The sequence below is a fragment of the Panthera tigris genome, chromosome C1, assembly GCF_018350195.1.
Source record: "Panthera tigris isolate Pti1 chromosome C1, P.tigris_Pti1_mat1.1, whole genome shotgun sequence".
Lineage (NCBI taxonomy): Eukaryota > Metazoa > Chordata > Mammalia > Carnivora > Felidae > Panthera > Panthera tigris.
In genome coordinates this window covers 179579697-179604360 of record NC_056667.1, presented here as the reverse complement: position 1 = coordinate 179604360, position 24664 = coordinate 179579697, and the positions used below count along the sequence as shown (strand labels likewise).

Sequence of the window (24664 nt, the reverse complement as noted above, 5' to 3'; positions counted from 1 at the left end):
TGACGGTAAGCTCAGAAAGAGATGTACATATTTCATAAAAATTTGGCCTTTCTACAAGTTTATTAGAACATGTTGAAGATAGTATAGAAGAAACATAAAGACCAAAAAAAAAGCATTTCTGAGAAGTAAATCAAATTATACAAAATGATAAAGACGTCTCTCTGACTATTTTTAATTGTAAGACCATGCAGAAATGTGTGTGAACTGATACATACTCATTTAGAATATTATTTAGAATAAATAAAGATAGGTATACCTTTAATGTTTCTAGTTAATTATCTTCAAGATGGTATATAACATCTGTGATTGAAAACAATATATGGTCTTCTACTTTTTTATATAATATTGTTTTCAAGAAATGCCAAATCTAAACTTTTAAATATATATTCACACATTAAGGTTCTTATTCTTTCCTTTCCTTTTTCAAGTTTACTTTTAATTTTAACAGCACAAGCAAATGCATAAATTCTTTGGACACACAACCCTTGTTACCATTCAACTTTATCTGAGGTATAAATGCATAGGACTTTGGAAAGGTTAGCTCATTTCTAGAGATTTGAGAACAGGCATAAACAAAAAGGCAGAGAGAAAAATATAAAGACAGTCCTTTGTTCTAGGGTTCTTACCCAGGGTGGTGTTTATATCCACATAATCCATATCCACATAATGCATAATCCACAGCAATCTTCTTACATAGAGGATATTACTGGAAAATGGTTTGTTTCTACATGGATTGTTTCGCTTCTCCATTCATCCAACCCTCTCTTTCATTTAATTTCTGTTTCTCCTTAAGTATAGCCTCTACCTCATTAAGCTTTAGCTTCCCACTTCTGAGCTTCCCACATAGATCTTGTCTCTCTAGAGTTTCTATTATTTTCTTGCTTTTATCTTGTAGCTTTTTATTTTCAAGCTTTTCCCTCATACTTTACATAGGTCAATTACTTCTTTACTCATTCTTAATATCTTGTGTTATCCCTCATTATTCTGAAATTTTACCTTATCTTTAATGGATTTTTAATTATCTTATTTATATAATATATTCTAGTATGTACCTTTTAATCTTTGAACTAAGATGCTTAATTTTTAATACTGTTTATTTTGGAATAGTTTTGGATTTAGAGGATTGTGAAACTAGTACAAAGAATTTGCAAAGACTTTGTGCCTTATTTTCCCTGTTATTTTTTTAAATTTTTTAAAAATATTTTTATTTATTTTTGAAGGAGAGGGAGACAGAGCATGAGTGGGGGAGGAGCAGAGAGAAGGGGAGACGTAGACTTTGAAGTAGGCTCCAGGCTCTAAAGTGTCAGCACGGAGCCCAATGGGGGGCTCAAACTCACGAACTATGAGATCATGACCTGAGCCAAAGTCAGACACGTAACCAACTGAGCCACCCATGCGCCCCTGTTTACCCTATTATTGACAGCTTCCACTAGAATGGTACAGTTGTCACAATTAATGAAGTAGTATTGACACATAGTTATTAACTAAAGTCCTTTCTTTATTCAGAATTCGTTAGTTTTTATCTAATATCCTTTTTCTATTCCAAGAGCACATTCGGGATAATACTTTGTCGTGTCTCCTTAGGCTTCTCTTGACTGTGACACTTAGACGATGCTTGATTTTGATAACCTTAACAGTTGTGAGTATTACTGGTGGGCTAGTTTGTAGAACATCCTTCATCTGGGATTTATCTAATATTTTTCTTATTATTAGACTTTGTTAAGGTTTTTGGGAGGAAGCCACGCAGGTAAATTGCTATCCTCATCACATCATATCAAGGGTACATGATGTCAACACTGTTTATCATTATTGATGTTGACCTTGATCACCTGGCTGAGGTAGTGGTTTTTAAGTTTCTTCACTGTACAGCTACTCTTCCCCTAGCCCCATCCTGTACTGTACACTTCAGAAGGAAGTCGCTATGTCAGTCCACACCGAAGACCTGGAGAGTTTTTCTTTCCGTTCTTGAGTATCTACATAAATTATTTGAAATTTAACTACATAGGATATTTATCTGTTTTCTTAAACATATTTTTATTCAATAATTTGCATTAATATGGACATTTATTTTTATTAATATGGATATCAATATTGGATATTTATTATTTTATCCTTTGTATTATAATCCAATGCCACTTTTCTGTTGTTCAAATTGTTTCAGATATGGGCATTAGTAGTTCTTTCAGTTGGTTCCTGTGTCCCTTATGATACACTTCCAATACTGTTTTTTTCTTGGTGTTTCTGTTTGTTTGTTTTATTACTTGGCTCCTTTCTGGCACTGTTCGATGATTCAAGAACATCTTGCATGTTTCCTGCCAGAGCCCGATAAAGGGTCATTTTCCCAAGGAACCTTGAATCCTTTTATTGAGAACATTAGAAACTAAAATCTAGATTTTGGGTATAGTTGTTGCCAATGGTCTGCCATTACTTCTAGGTTGTCTGAGTTGAGAAAGTAAATATATGTACTTGTTTGTGTGTGTGTGTGTGTGTGTGTACATCTATATCTATCTATCTATCTATCTATCTATACACATATATATAGATGTATATATCTATACATACAAATCTATTAGAGCATGATTGCCGGATCATATGGTAAGACTATGTTTAGCTTTGTAAAAAACTGTCAAGCTATCTTATTGCACTTAGGTTTGTCTACTGGTACACTGTTGGATAGTTGAATAGGAGGGGCACAATAAGACATCCTTGTCTTTTCCACTTTCCAAGGATCTTAGTGGGAAAGCATTAAATCTCTGCCCATTTAAGTATGCCCATTAAGTTTGTTTGTTAGCCTGGCTAGTGTTTTATGAATTTTCTATGTCTCTGCGAAGGACCAGCTTTAGTGCTTGCTCTTACTTTCATTTTTCACAAACTTCTACTAGCTTTTTTATTATCTTTAATTTTCTATCTTTCACTCTTTTCTTGTTGTATCTTTTGATTATATAATGAAAGCTAAGGGATGTTTCACAAGATTATTGTTACTGACGATAATCCATATTTTACAAAGCAGATCCATGAAATGTGTTCCATCAACCCAGCAGTAAAATTCAATTTCTATATTTTTTCAGCACAGCAAACTTCACATTGTGATTTTATGCATAAAATTTTATTCCTGGCCTTTACTTTTGGCTATTTTTTTTTCTTTTACTCTATGTTCTACATTTCATTCAAATTATATTTTATTTGGCTGTATTTTATGTAAGAAAAAAAACATATGCACAATAAATCAATGCATACGTAGATAAATGCTAGAACAATGCATACATAGATAAATGCTAACTGTCGCTGACCCACTCCATATCCTTTTGGTCTTCTGAGCGCATATACAGTTGTAGTAGACAGTTCTGCATATCAAGTTTTTGTATATTACTTTTTCTTTTCTGTTCAGGCTATATGACCCAGTAGGTACAATGCTTTGAAGTCTCTTGAAATCTTTCAATAAAATAGTCACATGCACTATTTAGACCCCCTGAGACATAATAGATCCTTCATGTTCTGGAGGAAGGCAGTGTCTTCTGCAGCAGAAAATCACTCTTTGTCAAAAGTAACTTCTAAGCCTACATTGGACTTTAGTAGAGCTTATTTGACCAATCATGGGACAATAAGGCTAGGTAAGTGGTCCTAATTATCAAGACATGGGTATTATTAGATCTACTAAGTCACAAAGTTGGGCAGGCATGGCACTGATCCCACATACCATGGAAATGGGTTATTCGGAAACTGATTGGATTAAGTCCAGAGATACAATTAAGTTTTATGAACAGGTCACCTTGTTTCTGTTCCAACAGAACAGAAAGGTTCATATCTATGTCTTTGTGGGTAAGGGAAAATATTTCTGATAGCTATGTTTTGGGAAAATATTAGAATCTGGCTCACAGATGGGTCAGCTCTATATATTGATGCAAGTTGAAAATGGACTGCCAATGAACCATAGCTACATTCATGTATAGCCATAAGGATAGTTGGGGAATCTTCCCAACAGGCTAAACTGTGAGTAGTACACGTGTTTGTCCCCTTAATATCACGAGAGAAGTTATTAGACATAAGGGTATACTCAAATCTTGAGAAGTGGTAAATTGGTTTGTTGGTCAGAAGTCTGGAAGGAGTAGGAAAAATCAGAAACTAAAACATCTGGAGGTGTATTGATGGACGGATAGTGGTTAGTGGGCACACATGCAGATTCTTTTTGTTGTTGTTTTAATATATTAAAAACTTAAAAGAGACACTTCATGACTAGGTTAACAAGATGACTCAGATAGGTCAGACAAACTCTGTCCTCAGCCATCCCAGTACTTGTACAATGGGGCCATGAATGGAGTAGACATGGTGATAGCCAAGTAGAGTCTAAGCATGATCCCAATAACATGCAGCCCCTTTTACTGAGACTGGTTTATCTACTGCCATTGCTCAATGCCTGATGGAAGTTGAGTTTTTAATATGGTATCAGTCAGTAGCAAGTTGATTGCCTAAGTTCCTCTCCCATGGAGGGAACAATGATATGTCACCCCCAAGATTTGAATTGTATTCTAGCTGTGTGTTTGTTATCTGTGCCCTTGGTGCCTTTTTGGCATCTCTATCCTAGGACTTTCATAGTTTCTGATTTACTTACGTGGGTTCCTGCTAGAATTGTATTGGATCAAGGGATGCTTCTATTTTTTTATATTAAATATAATTTAGTGTCAAATTGGTTTCCCTACAACACCCAGTGCTCATCCCAATAGGTGCCCTCCTCAATGCTCATCATCCACTTTCCTGTCTGCCCCACCCCCCCATCAACCCTCAGTTTGTTCTCCGTATCCAAGAGTCTCTTATCGTTTGCCTCCCTCCCTCTCTGTAACTTTTTTTTTCCGCCTTCCCCTCTCCCATGGTTCTCTGTTAAGTTTCTCAGGATCCACATGTGAATGAAAACATATGGTATCTGTCTTTCTCTGCCTGACTTACTTCACTTAGCATAATATCCTCCAGTTCCATCCACATTGCTACAAATGGCCAGATTTCATTCTTTCTCATTGCCAAATAGTATTCCATTGTATATATATATCTTCTTTATCCATTCGTCAGTTGATGGACATTTAGGCTCTTTCCATAATTTGGCTATTGTCAAAAGTGCTGCTATAAACATTGGGGTACAAGTGCCCCTATGCATCAGCACTCCTGTATCCCTTAGGTAAATTCCTAGCAGTGCTATTGCTGGGTCATAGGGTAGACCTATTTTTTTTTTTTTTTTTTGAGGAACCTCCACACTGTTTTCCAGAGAGGTTGCACCATTTTGCATTCCCACCAACAATGCAAGAGGGTTCCATTTCTCCACGTCTTCTCCAGCATCTATAGTCTCCTGATTTGTTCATTTTAGCCACTCTGACCGGCGTGAGGTGGTATCTCAGTGTGGTTTTGATTTGTATTTCCCTGATGAGGAGTGACGTTGAGCATCATTTCATATGTCTGTTGGCCATCTGAATGTCTTTAGAAAGAAGACATGTCTTCTGCCCATTTCTTCACTGGATTATTTATTTTTTCAGGTGTGGAGTTTGGTGAGTTCTTTACGGATTTTGGATACTAGCCCTTTATGTGATATGCCATTTGCAAATATCTTTTCCCATTCCATTGGTTGCCTTTTAGTTTTGTTGATTGTTTCCTTTTCAGTGCAGAAGGCTTTTATCTTGATGAGGTCCCAATAGTTCATTTTTGCTTTTAATTCTCTTGCCTTTGGGGATGTGTCAAGTAAGAAATTGCTGCGGCTGAGGTCAGAGAGGTCTTTTCCTGCTTTCTCCTCTAGGGTTTTGATGGTTTCCTGTCTCACATTCAGGTCCTTCATCCATTTTGAGTTTATTTTTGTGAATGGTGTAAGAAAGTGGTCCAGGTTCATTCTTCTGCATGTTGCTGTCCAGTTCTCCCAGCACCATTTGTTAAAGAGATTGTCTTGGATAGAAGGAACATACTTAAACATCATAAAAGCCATTTACAAAAAGCCCACAGCTAATATCATCCTCAATGGGGAAAAAATGAGAAATTTCCCCCTGAGATCATGAACAGGACAGGGATATCCACTCTCACTGCTGTTGTTTAACATAGTGTTGGATGTCCTAGCTTCAGCAATCAGACAGCAGATGAAATCAAAGACATCAAAATTGGCAAAGATGAAGTCAAACTTTCACTTTTTGCAGATGACATGATACTCTACGTGGAAAACTCGACAGACTCCACCAAAAGTCTGCTAGAATTGATACATGAATTCAGCAAAGTCGCAGTATACAAAATTAATGTACAGAAATCGGTTGCATTTTTACATACCAAGAATGAAGCAACAGAAAGAGAAATAAAGAATCTGATCCCATTCACAATTATACCAAGAAGCATAAAATACCTAGGAATAAACCTAACCAAAGAAAGTTTATGAAGGAAATTGAAGGAGATACAAAGAAATGGAAAAACATTCCATGCTTATGGATTGGAAGAATAAATATTGTTAAAATGTCAAACTACCCAAAGCAATCGACACATTCAATGCAATCCCAATCAAAATTGCACCAGCATTCTTCTCAAAGCTAGAAAAAGCAATCCTAAAATTTGTATGGAACCAGAAAAGACCCTGCATAGCCAAAGTAATATTGAAAAAAAAACCAAAGTGGGAGGCATCACAATCCCGGACTTTAGCCTCTACTACAAAGTTGTAGTCATCAAGACAGTATGGTATTGGCACAAAACAGACACATAGACCAATAGAATAGAATAGAGACCCCAGAATTGGACCCACAAAGGTGTGGCCAACTAATCTTTGACAAAGCAGGTAAGAGTATCTGGTAGAGACAAGGGATGCTTTTAAATCAAAGAGAGTTTGAAAATGAGCACATGACTGTAGGATCTTTGGATTCTATCATGTATCACTGAGTAGCTGCTCTCCTGAAAGAATGGAAATTTCTTTTTTAAAACACACCTAAGGCACTATCTTGAGAATGACACTTTGCAAGGTCGGTGTCCTATTATTTAAGATATCTTATATACTTTGAACCATTAACTGTTGTATATGCTATGTTTCTGACAGATTAGGTGAGTCTAGGAAACAAGAGGTAGAAAGAGAAGTAGAACTTCTCCTTGCTTAGCCAAGTCACCCTCTTGGGAACTATGTAATTTGTGTAGTTCTTATCCCCAGAATTTGGGGTTTAAAGGATTAAAATTCTGGTCTTCAAGGGGGCACGATTCCATCAGGGCCTCAGTAAAATTCTGATGAACTTAGAGCTATAATTTTTACCTTGTAATTTTCGGTTCTTCATTCTAATAGACAAACAGGCAAAAAAGGAGTTACTATAGTAGGGTGGGAAAATAATCATCCTGAGAAGCTAGAGTTCTTGTGACATAATGGGGTCCAAAAAGAATATGCCTGAAACTCAAGAGATTTATGAAGGGAATTCTTGGTGCTCCCATATGTGTTAATAAAGATACATAAGCTATTGCATCAGCTATATCCTAGTAAGGGTAAAGTATTTAGGGACTCACACCTCCCTGATAATTTTTTTTAAATGTTTATTTATTTTTGAAAGAGAGAGAGAGAGAGAGGGAGAGAGAGAGAGAGAGAGAGACAGAGCATGAGTGGTGTAGGGGCAGAGACAGAGGGAGACCCAGAATCTGAAGCAGACTCCAGGCTCTGAGCTGTCAGCACAGAGCCCAATACAGGCTCCAACCCGCTGACCGCGAGATCATGGCCTGAGCTGAAGTTGGACGCTTAACCAGATGAGCCATCCAGGAGCCCCTCACTGATAATGTTTTGATGACACTCCCCAGAAAGAGATGTAGACCTGTGGAAATGTTAGCTGAGGTAAGGGGAAATCTAGAAAAGGCGGTGGAAAAGAAAAGTAATGAATATTAACTGTGGCTTTGAGATTGTGGCTTTTAACACTAAATCCCCCCATTTTAAGGCTTTTTTACATACTGTGCTTGGTCACTACCCTTAAGTGTAAGTAACAGAACTGACTCATTGTGGGGCACAGCAAGTTTTGACTAGTATATAAAGAGTTGACAGTGGCACATTTATGATTCATTAGACTAGAGATGCATATATATGGTTCCTTCTACAATGTAATTTTCATCTTCAGAACTTCTCAGTATTCTCCAATAAATAGGATGCAAGCATATCAAACTGTAGCATTTGCCTGTCAAAAAGGAATCATTTATTAGCTAAGACAGGAAAAAGGTATAATTTTGTATGCGTTTCTTTGCAAATACCCATAAATATACCTTCTGTAATTTTCATTTGGGAAATATTTTTGAATGAATATTCTAGAAATCCCATGGCAGAATACTTTTGCACAAAGTAATGGCCTCTGTTATGTATCATGAATAGTATTACATAATGAGCTAAATAAATAATGGAAAAAAAAAAAAAAACAAGCTGATGGTGACTCAAATAGAATGATTTATGACCCGAACCAGTGAATGCTTTTTAGCTTGAAATTGAGTGATTCCCTGTTAAATAAGCATAATAAGTTTCTGCTATATATTATATCTGACTAGTCAAAATATAAATCTGATTATTGCTTATGATTTGCTTGGCTTACCTTTAATCTATTAATTAAACATTGTCTAATCTGTGAAATATAGGACACTTTTGGCAGCTGTGTCCCACAGGATTTAATTCCTGAAATGACTAAATTCCAATCTACTAGCCATCCAATTAATTGTGTTAAGCACTAATCAGACGCTCTGCAGATTTCTCTGGTTTCATCTCATTTCTGGAAACTGAAATAGTAATGCAGGTATTTATGTATGTATACAGAAACTATGCACTTCATTTCTGCAAAGGCTGATCAAGTGAGGAAAAATACTCAAATTTTTGAAGATTACACCTGGATTTATTTTAAATTCTTAGTCTTTTTCAAACTTTAACTCTAAGTGTACTTACTGTACATTTCTCTGGCAGTATGAATCCTTTAGCAATTATGACTTTTTAAATTATTTTGATATTATTCCATTAGCATATTATTTTTGACTAAGAACCCTGATGTTTGTTTATATGTTAAATATTAGCAAATCTAAATTTCTTTATTCACTTTTTGGTGAAAATAAATGTAAATATAAGTTTTAGTATCCTATTTAGTATTCTACTTAGTTCATATAGAAATTGCTTATAAAATAGAAGATAATTATATTATTTCCATAAATAAAACTTGAAAAATAAAAACTGTAAGTGAAAGGTTCCATTACAAAACTTATATTTATTATTAAAGGGTTCAATACAAGAAAATGTCTAAAGCCATAATATATATGAATGTGCCTATAAGAAGCCTGGGCCTTTTAATAAACAATTTTTCTTGCTCCTAGAACTCAGTTTTGCTATTTTTCAGTAATTTTGACTGACATTATCTGCACAAGTTGACAAATTAGTCACCCTACATAAATACTAAGCTGACCTGAATTCTGCAGTTAGAAGTGATAAGATTTGGAGATAGCTTAGAAGATATGGGAAAAACTTTTAGCATTTAAGGAGATTTATACTCATGGAATCTGCATAGGAGAAAGAGGTTTATATTGACATAAAAGTAAATTCCCTTGGATTAAATATATTAATAAAAATGAAAAATACCTGAACAGAATTTTCTTTTTATTTTCAGTTTATTAAATACTATACTTTCAGGGATCATTTCTATTGTTTATTTTGAGTTTATTATAATCTGAATCAAGTGGAGAAGAGTGTGGCAAAACATCCATCTCTTATGTGCTATAAATTAGAAAACTAAGAAAAGTAAGTAAGCCTAAGGTTTTGACATTTACTCAATTTTATACCTACGTTGAGGTTTTAGTTGGAGTGTCCAGACGTATGTGGGTCAGAAGGTGGAAGTCAAAAGAATTGGTACATGGATGACCCTAGAGGCATCTAGCATAAAGAGGAAGATCTAAAACCCAACTAAAGTTTTGTATACCATCAATATTTATATACAAGAGGAAGGAAGACATCATATATTCTGTGATTCAGAGTCATAACTCTTGAGATGGAGCCCCCTGATGGTGCCTAATGTTAAACTCAGAGCACCTCCGATTCAGCTGCCATTCTCTACTCCATTTTCTTATCCTCCCACCTGTTGCCTCTTAAGAATTATCCTACAAGGGAAAAGTAGTGTTGGACCTACCTAAAAGAGCTTCTTTATCCTCAGGATACAGGCTCATCAAGTCCTGCCTTCCTTGGTATCTCTCTGATGGCTTCAAATAAATTTGCTTATTTGTTGGTCTATGTTTTGCTCAGATTTTGTTTTTGCTTGATATTGTGAAAAGGATAATTTGCAAAACTTTCTCTATAATTCCCTGATATTTAATCTGAAATCCCTCTATCACACTTTTACATTTGTTTCTAAATAGATTCTGAAATGGGCAGAGAAGTGTCATTTTTAGGATCCCCTCAAATGTAACTTGGAAAAGTAGAGATGGAAAGGCATGGAATGAGCTGAAGAAAGAAAATAGACTGAGAAAAAATAGACAGGTATGGGCAAGATGGAGCATTTAGTCAGGTGTGAAAAACTAAGTTCTTGGCACTGTGGTGAGATATAAAAGCTTTACATAGTAGAATCACTTGTATTCATTTTCAGGTAAACTTCACAGTCTGAAATACCTGTAATATAATAGCTTTTGGCGCTACGTTAAAAAATAAACTTTCTATATAAATAAGATTAATTTTCTATGTAAAATTTGAATTTGTTATATACATTAAATATTTTAAATATTTAGAATATTTTGTGTTTGTATGGTACCAAAATCATGTTAGAGCTCAAACACCAAAGGAAGAGAAAAAAACTGGAAACTTCTTAAGAGCAATGACGTTCATCTCCCAACAAGGTTAGTGTTGAGATTCTTGATGTAGTTCTTACTTTGGTCTCTGTTGGCCTCACAAAAATCATAATGTCCTACACCCCTTGTGTAAGATATGTCAAATGAATATTAATCCATGCTCTTAAATTTAGAATAGTTTGCTATTAATTTAATTGGGTATTCAAATAATACTTCTCATAACATTTATATTATTGATTCAATAATTTAGCAGAAATATTATCTGTGTGAGTCACTGGACATTTGTTATAGTTGTTGCTGCTGAAAATGCAGGAAAAAACCCATACACAATCCTAGGTGTGCATGTTCCGATTCAAAATTTTGCATATGCCTGACCAAGGTTGTTGCAGGGAGTATGGCCAGAGTCTCAAAAGATGAGTCCGCAAAGTGCAGTTAAGTGAAGGTCCTCATAATCCAGTCAGATGAGGCCTTGACTCCAGGATGAAGATTCTTTTTATTAGGATAATTGCTAAAGACAATGTGCATAAAGTCAGCTAAGCAAGTGTGTTCATCAATCTGATTGTTTAGCTTTACAAGGTTGAATTTTGAGTTAATTGGTTTCTATAACACTAGGAAGGGTCAGGTGTGAAGGAGGATCCGCCCTGGACAATGTTAATGGCTCTAGGGGTTCCTTACTGCCACAGCCATGTTCAGCTGTATAAACATGTCCTAAGGCCTTGCACCTTCTCCAGCCCTTCCCTTTGAAGTCTTTTCCTTTGATGCTTCTCTCCTGCATCTCCCACACGAGGTGAACCTTAAGGAAGCTGTCATGAATGTGGTTTGTTTAGTCTCCTAAAAAATATCTCAAAGTATTTAAAAAAACCATCAATTTATGGATCCTGAAAAACTTAAGTCTGAGAGAGAATAGTATTACTTTCCAAGTAGTATACAATTTGGAGAAGAAAAGGACAAACACCCAGCTAAGTGATTTACTTACTTAAGGCCAACTAATGTATTAATGTTGGAGAAGAAAAGACTACCTTGATCTGTTTCCTGTGCTGTATTCACTTGAGCTGATTCTATGGAAATAGCAGGACAGGAAAATGAAGAAAAAAAGCAAGTTTTCATTTCAAGGTCCAATGACACTTTTTCCAGAAGCGCCAGGCTGCTCTTTTTCAGACGTGTAGTTAAACCATTTAAAGTTAATCCAGAGCCTAGGAGTAGCCATTGCTTAAGAATATGGGGCATCTAGCAGGAGTGATAGTAACCAGGAGAAAAGAGAAGAGAGGAGAGGAAGGGAGGGGAGGGGAGAGGAGGGGAGGGGAGAAGAGGAGAGGAGAGGAGAGGAGAGGAGAGGAGAGGAGAGGAGAGGAGAGAAGTTCACATTAATTAAGCAAAATGTTTCGTACATTTTTCAGCTCTGAATTGATATTCAATATTATTATAAGGTTATGTCACTTTAGAACTAGGTGTGTGATTAAACAGGGTCAAGATCAGCCTTCTTATTTCTTAAAATATTGCATCTGGTATTTCAAGAAAGGTTTATGAAACTTCCTTATTTACTTAGCATGTGGTATAGAAAGTTCTGTTTTTAGAAAGCTTTCCAAAAAACATATTGTTTTGGTACTGATATATAAAAATAGCAATATGTCTCATATTCCCTTGCTTATTGGCTATATTATCTCTCTTGTGTCTGGTTATTTCCCTGCAAATCTGAGCATTTGAGAAATACTGTTCTATTTCCTTGTAGATATTATGTTGAAAAACTGACATCATGAAGCCCAGCAAAATTAATTGTATGATTGTAAATTCACATAGGATAGAACTACCAGTTCTCACTACTCCAGATGCCTTCTCTGGGACACTAAGGACTTTTTTTGTCCCCAGCTTCCAACTTAAAGTTAATCCATTTTAGAGGCTGAGGTTATTGAAGGCAATATCCAGATAATTGAGGATTTCACCATTGAACTAAATCACCAACATGGTTTGGAGACTATCTTGTTTAATGTTTATTTATTTTTGACAGAGATGGAGATAGAGCATGAGTGGGGGAGGGGCAGAGACAGAGGGAGACACAGAATCCAAAGCAGGCTCCAGGCTCTGAGCTGTCAGCACAGAGCCCGATGAGGGGCTTAAAATCACGAGCAAACCATGAGATCATGACCTGAGCCAAAGTCAGAGGCTTAACTGATAGCCACCCAGGCACCCCAGGAGGATATGTCCTTTAAATGGAGGACAACTCCAAATCTTCCTTTGTATAAACCTACAATGTGGATTTCATATCCTTTGTGTTAAACACCAAAATTGATATAAGGCAAAACTAAAGATTTACCCAACCATTTCTTTCACCATTCACAGCTATATATTTAAAATGCAACTATACTAGGGTGCCTAGATGACTTATTTGGTTAAGTGTCTGACTCTTGATTTTGGTTCAGGTCATGATCTCATGGTCTGTGGGTTCAAGCCCTGCATCTGCATTGGGCTTTGTGCTGACAGCATGGATCCTACTTAGGATTCTGTCTCTTTCCTCTCTCTTTACCCCTCCTCTGCTTGTGCTCTTTCTCTCTCTCTCTCTCAAAGTAAATATATAAACATTAAAAAATACTGCTAAAAATAAAATACAATTATACATATATACATACATAAATATATATTGTTATAGCTATATATTATACATGCAAATATATAAAATCAATCTATCATCTATCAATCTATCAATCAATCAATCTATCTATCTGTAATTTCTCTGTACCTGTTGAAATGAATCATTTAGGAGTGTATAACAGAAGGCAATCCTCAAGTAAGAGTCATTTGGAACAAACCAGCACAAACATGGTGAGATAAGACATTGTAAGATAAAGATTAAAGCAGAAAGTCGAAGACAAGGATACATATTTAAGTCACTGTGGAGAAAAAGAAAAGTGTAGGAAGACTTTGATCAATGATAGTGATGAAAAATGAGTAACTTCAATCAAAAACACCCAAAGCACTTTATAAGCCTGGAAAAATAAATTACTGAAGCCTGGGCAATTCGAATCTGAAGGCATGAAAGTATTAATAGATATAAATGAAAAAGCAGCATTGGTCAATCCAGTTATTTTCTGATGATGCAAACATTTTATCTTCACTCTACATTTGAAATGGTGATCAAAAAGTACTTTAATCAATATCAATAAAAAAGCAGAATTGGTAAATCTATTTATTTTCTAGTGCCACAGTAATTTCATTTTTATTCCTCATTTCCAGTGATCAAAAATACATTGAGCATGAGATTAATTTTACCGAGGAGCAGGGTTGTATACATCTGTTTCTCATTTGAAGCTCTTGAAAGCACTTGCATAATTTTCAGAAGTTTTACTGTTTCAGAAGAAGTAAAATTATTTTAAGTAATACAATTCTTTATTATTTTTAAAGCACTATTATTGGAGGTTTAAAAACATCTGTATAAATAAATATATGGAGGGCTGATAATTTCAAACATTTATTAGATGTAAGGAACTGTTCTAAGGGCTTTGTTGTTTCATCCTATGGACAACCCTAATGAAGTAGGCAATGTTATATTGTGCCAATTTTATAGATTAAAATCATAGGCTCCTAATATATTATTTGTCAAAGGGCCCATAGCTAGTAAGTAGTGAAGTCAAGATGTACACGTAAGGAGTCTTTCTCTAGGGTTCAAGCTCATATCTATTCTATTATTTCTATCTATCTATCTATCTATCCATCTTTCCATCCTTCCATTCATCCATGTATCATGTATCTACCCCACCCTTATCCACATCTCTGTCTTTCTTTCTTCATGCAAACCGACTTAAGTGGAGAGCAGTGGTAGAACAGTTTGCTGAAATTCTCATAACCCGAATTTAGAACTAGGTCTTTATGGATCTCCTCTCCCAATGTGAAAGAAAGAAATGACAATCTGTCATTTCTCTAATTCACTATGCACTGGAAACTGCAGAAGAGGAACTCAAGTTAAAATTTAGAACCATATGTAATACGGAAATCAATAGGGAAAATAGAATTAAAATAATCAGATATTACAGGAAGAGAGGTACTGACTTGAGCTAATTTCTTCAGTTTTTAAATTTAAAACAAACTGATCAGGATTATGATTAGCCAAATTTTATTTTTAATAGCCATTACATGTACGATCCCATCTAGGCCAGGGTTTCTCAACCATGACATTATTGACATTTTCACACCAATAGCTATTCTTCCCCAATGTGACATCCAAAAATGTCTTCAGACATTGCTGAGTATTACATGAAGAGGCAAAATTGCCTCTGAGAACCAATGATCTAAAATACTGGAACAGTTGGGGCGCCTGGGTGGCTCAGTCGGTTGAGCATCCAACTTTGGCTCAGGTCATTATCTTGCAGCCTGTGAGTTCCAGCCCCCTGTCGGACTCTGTGCTGACAGCTCAGAGCCTAGAGCCTGCTTCGGATTCTGTGTCTCCCTCTCTCTCTGCCCCTCCCCCACTCATGCTCGCTCTCTCTCTCTCTCTCTCTCTCTCTCTCTCTGTCAAAAATAAATAAACATTAAAAAAAATTTTTTTAAATACTGGAATGGAATGCCCATATTTGACATCAGTCTGGTGACGTTTGTTTGCTAACATCTGGGAGATTTGTAATTACTCAGCCTTTTGACAGAAACTCTTTAAGTCTGACATAGTCACCCATTTACAAAAAGATCACTTGTTGTGACAGTAACACCTTTTTAAATGATACAATTTGTTTTGCCCACATAATTGAGAGTTAACTGGCTGTGGTAATTGGTCCAATTGGACATGAATATGTCCTCAGAAAAAGAAAAATTAAAGTGCTTTCATGTCTGGGAAAATTCCCTCTGAGTATGAGAGTGATGAATAATACATACAAGATGAAACATGGTCTGACTCTGGTTCACAGACCTGAGATCCAAAATGAGGCAGAGCCCTATTACAGACTTGCTAATAATCAAACTCAAATCATTTAAGCTTTAGGCCTTAAATAGACCAAAACATTAACTATTAGGCATTAATGACATGAAAGTTAACAGCCTGGGAGCTAACAAAAAGTAACAAAATAATCCATTAAAAAAGAGGGCAGTGAATATGAAAGGCATGTTGCCTATGAGTTATTTTTCAGAATTAATTTATATTGTGTGGCAACTTAGATCTTTAGAAACAGTCTTTAAAATAAGACAAACATTATAATATTATGTTATTAAATTCTATGTAAGACTAAACAGATGTGGTTCCTAACCTGTAAAACCCTGCAGTTTTTAAGATCTTGGTATTTGTAGTAGACATTTGAAATCTTTTTAAAAATAATATGCTATATTCAAATCAGTTATCATCTCTGTACCCAGATGGTATGATGGTAAGTAATCTTAGAAAATTAAGGAATAAAAGTACATTTTATTTTATTTTTAAAAGTTATTTATTTATTTATTTATTTATTTATTTATTTATTTATTTTGAGAGAGAGAGAGAGAGAGGGAGAGAGAATATCCTAAGCAGGTTCCACACTGTCAGCACAGAGCCCGACACAAAACTTGACCATGCAAACCATGAGATCATGACGTGAGCCGAGATCATGACCTGAGGTGAGATCAAGAATGGGTCGCTTAACTGACTGAGCCACTCAGGAGCCCCAAGCACATTTGATTTTAAAAATTCAATCCAAACAATAATTTTTGAATAGAATTTAACTGTGAATTGTAAAAATAGCTTCTAAGTTATGCCTCTGTTACTGTTAAGGTATGTGACTTTGAATGACTCACCAAGTACTTTTCTGTAAATCAGTGATAATACTTGTCCCACTATTTCATAAGGTTATTTTGGAAATCACACTAGATGTATAAGAAATCACATTGCCAACTATAAAACTAATTCAAGTCTTTAGGACATTTACTTCTTACAGAATCTGTCCAAAACAGTTTATTTGCCCCATGAAAGTGAATTAAAAGTAATTATTGGTGATCATTCACATCTCAAGGATGGTAGAATTTCCAAATCAAGATGCAGGAAGGTAATAAAGTTCCATTTATGCTTTTGAATAAGGATTGATGTGTGTCATTTTATAAAGAAAGAATAGATGTATATGTAGCCATGTTTGGTGAAGTCAGTCCGGTGAATGTCTTGTGAATGTTTTCACATCTTTGGTAGATGTTTTGTTTGCATATTACATAATTTTATTGAGATTCATTACTATAATTAAAAATTTTTGATATGCAACTTTTTATAAAACGTGATGGAACGGTAAGTGAGGGGCTTCGGTCTTTTTGGATTTGTTTTATTTTCTTTTTCCAGACTTGAAATCTTTTACTCAAATAATATTGTTTTTTATATGTCAATTATTTGCCTATTATGTTAGGGATTTAAGATCTCTGAGAAAGTTCCACTTTATCATTTTGAACAATTTCTTCCCCATTTTGCATAGAGTCAATGCCAACAGTTGTTGATGTCTCTAGAAACAGATGGTTTGTGGGAGGATTGTTGAGTGAGATATTCTGCATCGTGGTCCCAAGACTGCACAGTTGCTGTTGGAAAGGTTACAGAAATGACAACTGGTATAAGAGAAGTTACAAACCAGAGAGTGAAAATAGCCAGACAACTGTATGGAGACTATCCAAATTAAAAGACTTTTTGATGAAATCTTGACATTTCTTACAGAAGAAAATGCAGCAATTGCAAGGAGTTTGGATGGTATTAAGGTGGTTGACATATTGGCAATGCTTTTCTTATCTATTCTTTAGCAAGTTTCACAGTTCAACTTGAGAATGATGAATATGTGGGAGACTCTTACTATAGCAGGATTTTTTAATGTCCTTGGGTTAGAGATAATAGATTTGTTCATTCCTATTTGCACATCATGTCCCTAGTTAAACTAAACGTATTTTTCTTTCATTCCAAAAATTTAATGTTAAGGAAACATTAAATTATTCTCTACCACTTATTTAATGGAGACATTCTTTATCAGAGAAAATAATAAGATTTGGAAAATGAGATAATAGTGTGAACCTTGAGTTAATGTAGCTATTCCAAATATGGGGGGAATTTAGGTTTGAGTTAGGAACATATATAGGGCACATTTCTGTGATTTCCAATGTTCAGTAGCATCTCTCATGAATGTGTTGTAAGTAAGTCTCTTTCAAATGTCAGCATAGTACATGTTAGCCTAGAAGTGTCGGTGGATATGGATTGATTTTTTTCACCTTTTTTCTCATTTACCTCCTAGTCTTGCTTTCACCATTTAAAGCACAGTGAACTAAATTGTTAGCAAACTGCCTTCAAATATCTGAGTATTTAGGGGCGCCTGGGTGGCTTAGTCGGTTAAGCGGCCGACTTCTGCTCGGGTCATGATCTCACGGTCTGTGGGTTCGAGCCCCGTGTCGGGCTCTGTGCTGACAGCTCAGAGCCTGGAGCCTGCTTCCGATTCTGTGTCTCCCCCTCTCTCTGACCATCCCCTGTTCATGCTCTGTATCTCTCTGTCTCAAAAATAAATAAATGTTAAAAAAAAAATTAAAAAAAAAACAAATATCTGAGTATTTAAGAGTAGAAGAATTTTTTTCTTCTACTGATCACTATTTGTAAACATGCTATTTGATTAGATTATTAAATATGTGTTATTTGCATTGTATGATACCAACTGAATTATACTCACTTAGATGTCAATGGGCAGGAAAAAATACTACTAGTGGATTTTCTGGATCTACACATTTACTTAAGAACAATAACTGAGGGCTCATACAGGTGCTATCAGTAGCAACATAGCCTACCAGCATTAGGAAGCCCTAATCACCATTTCCACTTCACTCCTTCCTTTATTCTCTTTTTTATATCACCTCTCCTTTTTTTCTTTTCTTTTCCTTCTGATGAGGACTTTTAAGATTTACTCTCAGCAACTTTCACATATGCAATACATTATCATTACAAGTCGCCAAGCTATGTATTACATCTGCATGATTTATTTATTTTGTAACTGGAAGTTTGTATCTCTTGATACCCTTCAGTCATTTTGCACGCTCCCATCTTGCTTCTGGCAGCCAGCAGTCTTTTTTCTGTATGAGCTTGTTTTGTTTCTTTGTTTTAGCTGCCACATATAAGTGAGATCATGTGGTATTTATCTTTTTCTGTCTGACCTACTTAACATAATATCCTCAAGGTATGTCTAGGTTGTCACAATGGCAAGATTCCGTCCTGTTTTGTGGCTGAATAGTATTGTACTGTGTGTGTCTGTATGTGTGCCTGTGTGTACCATGTCTCCTTTATCCATACATTCATTCATGGACCCTTATCCTTTTCCTTCTAATAACCCCAAAAGACAGGGCTAACACCATGATGCATATTGAAAGTTGAAACATACAGATTCGACATACAAAAGAACTAAAAACAACAACAACAAAAATTCCCAAAAGAAAAAAAAAATCCATAATGGGTCCCTGGTCGTATACAGCCTGGGGACATGTTGGAGGACTGAGTGTCTGTAAATATCAACTGTATCAATCAAGTGCAAGATGGCTTTTAAACACCTGTCTGGTCATCAATTGATTGGTTTCCTTCAGGGAATTATAAATGGGAATTTCTGCTCCACCGTCCCTGCTTTACCCCCAATGAAATTAAACAGGCAGGCCAACACGATATATGTTACAATATGTGTTGACAGAAATTATGCTTGAGTTTCTCGTGAGATTTTAGTTTGGGTCATTTTATTTCACAACAGACTTTCAAAACTTTCTTCTCCACATATATCTACATTAATTTAAGGACAGATACACAAAATCATAATGAAGTACAAAGAGGCAAGTGAGAGAGAGGATTTTATTTTGTTTTTAAATAATTAGACTTTATTTATTAGAACACTTTAGGTTTGGACAAAAATGGAATAGAAAGTACAGAGTTTCCATTTATAGCCTCTCCTTACTCTGCCACATCCCCTCACTACCCCCATCTAATTTCCTCTATTATTGACATCTTGCATTGGTGCGGTACCTTTGTTATAGTTGATGAATTATTATTCTGATATATTACTACCAAAGTCTGTTGTTTGCATTAGGGTTCACTCTTTGTGTTGTACATATTTAGGGATTTTGCCAAATGTATAAAGTTATATATCTCCCATTATGTTATCCTACAGAAGAGTTTCACTGCACTAAAAATCCATTGTCCTCCATCTATTCATCCCTTCTCCATGACCCCCAGCTCCTGGCAACCACAGATAATTTTATTGCCGCAACAATTTTTCCTTTCCAGAGAAAAGATTCTAATTCAAATACCTTTTTATGTTAAATGGTTCTTTTTCCTGAAGGATATTTCAGTTTTGAATAGAAATGGCACATAGTTCAAAAAGTATATGATGAGTGCATTTGGGAGGACCAGCTGTGTTAGCATTTGCTTAGGAGTTAAATGTAGGAATTTGTGCGGCTAATTTATTTAAAAAATAGAAAATATGGACTAATGATGATAATATCAACTTAAACTTAATTGTAGCAATTTAAAAATCTCTGCCTTCAGCAAATGCTTATATTTTGTTGGTTTTTATGACTGATTCTTTAGTAATCCAGATACAACCTACAGAGGCAAAGGCTGTTTCTAACCTAAATGTCATAATTGCTACATTTAGTTTATGGTGGGTCCATTTGGAAAATCAATAGTGATCAGAGAAGAGAAGACTGTGGCCAAAGAGATAAGTGGCAGATGGTCACAATATAGTTCCTGAATGACCATGCAAAGTGACAAACAGCCATCAGCAGAAGGGTTCTGAGATGGAGAACAAGCAGCGTGATGCAGTTTTAAACTCACAATTGCTTGCTTCTTTTGTCAAGTAACTTCTAATAATTCTCTGAAGAATTTTAAAACCTCTGAATATTATACCCAGGGAAGGAAGCCATTTTTTGCAATGGCAGAGCTTCCAAGAACGCTATTTTGGTGAGCTAAGCTCTAAAGCTCTATTTCCTTACTGTACAGGACAAGGTAATGTTCATTACAACTGTATCGTAGTGATCCATTTGGCATAGTCTTAAATCCAGTCTAATTCAAAAGCAAATTTAAATTTCATAAAACCCAACAGTAACGCTGAGCATATATTTTTTCTTTTATTGATAATGGTTTTATCATACTTAAATTGATTTTTTAATTTTTATACATAATGTTTAAAGATTTGTCACCATTTTTTTCCCAAAGATAAAAATATTTATTATGTTAGAAAATGAATTAGGTATTTGCTTGGGACTCTACAAGTTTTGCATGTTAACTATTTTAAATTTATTTTGCCTTATACTGAAGATGATATGTATTCATTCATTTTAGTAGTATTCATCATTAAAGTAGTTCTCAATTTTGTTAAATAATAGTACTGTGGTGCCTGGGTGGCTCAATCGGTTAAAGCCTTGGACTTCGACTCAGGACATGATCTCACAGTTCATGGTTTGAAACCCTGTTGGGGTCTCTGCTGGCAGCACAGAGACCACTTGGGATCCTCTGCCTCCCTCTCTCTATGCTCCTCCCCTGCTCGTGTGTGCTCTCTCTCTTTCAAAACTAAACATTAAAAAAATAGTGCTCAACTCCTTATGATCTCAAATCCATTTGTTTAGCAGAAAATATTAAATACCAAAAGAAATATCTGAAATACCCAGTCAAAATTAAGAATTTTACATACTTTTTTAGATGTAAATTTGAAAAACAAGACAGGAGTGCTGATTCGTAGGGGCACATGTACGCCAATGTTTATAGCAGTGCTATCAACAATAGCCCAATTATTGAAAGAGCCAAAATGTCCATCAACTGATGAATGGATAAAGAAGATGTGGTATATGTATAAATGTGTGTGTGTGTGTGTGTGTGTGTGTGTGTGTGTGTGTGTGTGTGTAATGGAATGCTACTTGGCAATGAAGAAGAATGGAATCTTGCCATTTGCAACAACCTGGATGGAAGTAGATGATATTATGCCAAGTGAAATAAGTCAGTCAGAGAAAGATATCATATGTTTTCACTCATGTGTAGAAGTTGAGAAACTTAACAGAAGACCATGAGGGAAGGGAAAGAAAAAAATTAGTTACAGAGAGGGAGGAAAACCATAAGGGACTTTTAAATACAGACAACAAAATGAGGGTGGAAGGGGGTGGGGGGCTAGGGGGGTGAGGAAAATGGGTGATGGGCTTTGAGGAGGGCATTTGTTGGGATGAGCACTGGATGCTGTATGTAAGTGATGAATCATAGGAATCTACTCCTGAAGGCAAGAGCACACTGTATACACTGTATGTTAGTTAACTTCACAATAAACTATATTTTAAAAAATGGGCAGAGACATAAATAGACATTTTTCCAAAGAAGACATATAGATGACCAATAGACGCATGAAACGATGTCCAACATCACTCATCATCAGGGAAATGCAAATTAAAACTACACTAGTTTTGTATTAACAGGATAGCTAAAACTAACAACACAAGAAAGAACAGGTGTTGGCAAGGATGTGGAGAAAGGAGAACCCTCTCACACTGTTGGTGGGAATGCAAACTGATGCAGCCAACTCTGGAAAACAGTATGGATGCTCCTCAAAAAGTTATAAATATAACTACTCCATCATCCAGCAATTGCACTACAGTATACTTAAGAATACAAAAATACTTCTTCAAAGAGACACATACATACCATTGTTTATAGCAACATTATCTATAATAGCCAAATTATGGAAACAGCTCAAGTGTCCATTGACTATCCATGAATGGATAGAGAAGAAATGGTGTGTGTATGTGTGCATATGTGTGCATATGTGTGTATATATATATATATATACACACACACACATGTGTGTATATATATACATATATATATATACATATGGAATGAATATATATGGAATGAATATATATATATGGAATGAATATATATATGGAATAAATATATATATACACATATATATGTATATATATGGAATAATATTCATCCATAAAAAGGAATGAAATCTTGCTATTTACAAAGACATGGAGGAAGATAGAGAATAATATGTTAAGTGAAATAAGTCAGTCATAAAAAGGCAAATATCTTATGATTTCATTTGTATGTAGAATTTAAGAAACAAAAAAGGAAAGAGAGAAGAGAGAGAGAGAGGCAAACCAAAAAACAGTCTCTTAACTATAAAGAGCAAACCAATGGTTACCAGAGGGGAGGTGGGTGGGGTGGATGGGTGAAATAAGCAATGGGGATTAAGGAGGGCACTTGTGATGAGCACAGGGTGATGTATGTAAGTGATGAATCACTAAATTCTACACCTGAAACTAGTATTATACCTGTATGTTAACTCATGAATTTAATTAAAAACTTTAAAAGCAAAAACAAAAAAGATACATATATCCAATCTATTAGCATTTGAAAAAATTAAATATGCCATTTTTGATACAAACACAATGTAATTCCCACAATATAATATGATAGAAAATCCACATTAAAAAGTGAATTGGGGTTCCTGGGGCTCCTCTCACCTGCCTACATGCCACCCACCACCTGTGACTATGCAGCTGGCCTCTGCTGCCAGCAGAACCCTTAAAAAGGCCTTTGCTGCGCAGGCCAGAATGCCTCTCCCTGTTCTGGCCTTTGCCAAAGAAAGTTAACTTTGCAGAAGAAAAGAAGGAAACGTGGACATGAAGAGGAGAATCTAGCTGGAGCTGAGGAACCAAACCTGGGCAGCTGTTTGCGAACTTGTCTTGAACAATTGCAAATCAAATGATAGGAGAATTGAGGTCTTAACTGATGAAAGTGTGAACTTAGAGTTCCTTGGTTTAATAATTGGAGGCTTGGTTTCAATTTCAAATCTCCCCAAACTACTGAAATTGAAATAGCTCTTGACCATGACCAAGAGGATCGGCAGGTCCGTGACTCAGATGCCAAAGTGGATGGTGTGGTTGAAGAAGAGGAGGAAGAAGAAGGAGAAGATGCGGAGGATGAGGATGGTGAAGAGGAGGAGTTAGATGATGAAGAGGATGAATAGGAAGAAGTCAGGGAGGAAGAAGAATTTGGACATGCTGGAGAAGTTGTTGGATGAAGACGATGAGGATGAAGATGAAGATAAGATGAGGAAGAAAGTGGGAAAGTTGAGAAGAGGAGGGAAGAAACAAGATGGTGAAGGAGAAGACGGTTAAGACCCCAAATAACCTCTGAAAAACCCCAAAACAAATGAACAACTATTCATTATTGGTTGAACTGCTCATATGGATTTGGTAGCTGTTTTAAGAAAAAGGTAGCTGTGATAACAAACCCAGGACACCCACCCACCCAAAGAGGCAAAGAATAGTTCTTGTGACATTACACCTTCCTCCATTTAGTCCCTCTTGGAAGTTGACCACTGAACCTGGGGTCTTCATTCCAACAAAATTGTAAGCATTGTTAGCTTTGTGTTAAGACTCTTGCTGTAGCATGGATAGTGGTGATTGGTGAGTCATCTGTGGCTACCAGTTACACCAAGACTGTAACAACATTTTTACTTTCTGTACAACAAAGGAACTTTGAAAATAAAATCCTAACATTTTGGGGGAAAAAAGGTAATTATAATTGACACTGAGCTGAATGGAGTTCAGCTAGAGTTGGAACATCATTAGCTTAAGCCAATGTTATGTACATTTCTTCTCTGAAACTGAAGCTCCTTAAGATACTCGATGAAAAATAAATTTCTGTGTATCTGTATCTTTGTAAATTTATGTATATAAAATGCATGTATAAATATATATATATATATCTGTGTGTATTAAATATTAATATATTTATGTATGAAAGTATGCAGTGATTCTCCCTTGTAGATTAACAGGAGATATTAGAATATTAACCACTTCAATGATGATTATGTCTGAACAAAGATTCTCTTGACAAATGTCAATAGTATGGATATATGGATAGAAAGAGCAGACATAGGCAGTATTTGAATACATCAAA

At 35.6% G+C, this 24664-nt stretch overlaps 1 pseudogene; it reads left to right on the top strand.

The window, feature by feature from the left end:
• The first annotated feature begins 23250 nt into the window (after nt 1-23250).
• LOC122240817 lies at nt 23251-23877 on the top strand (annotated as a pseudogene).
• Nucleotides 23878-24664: the final 787 nt, after the last annotated feature.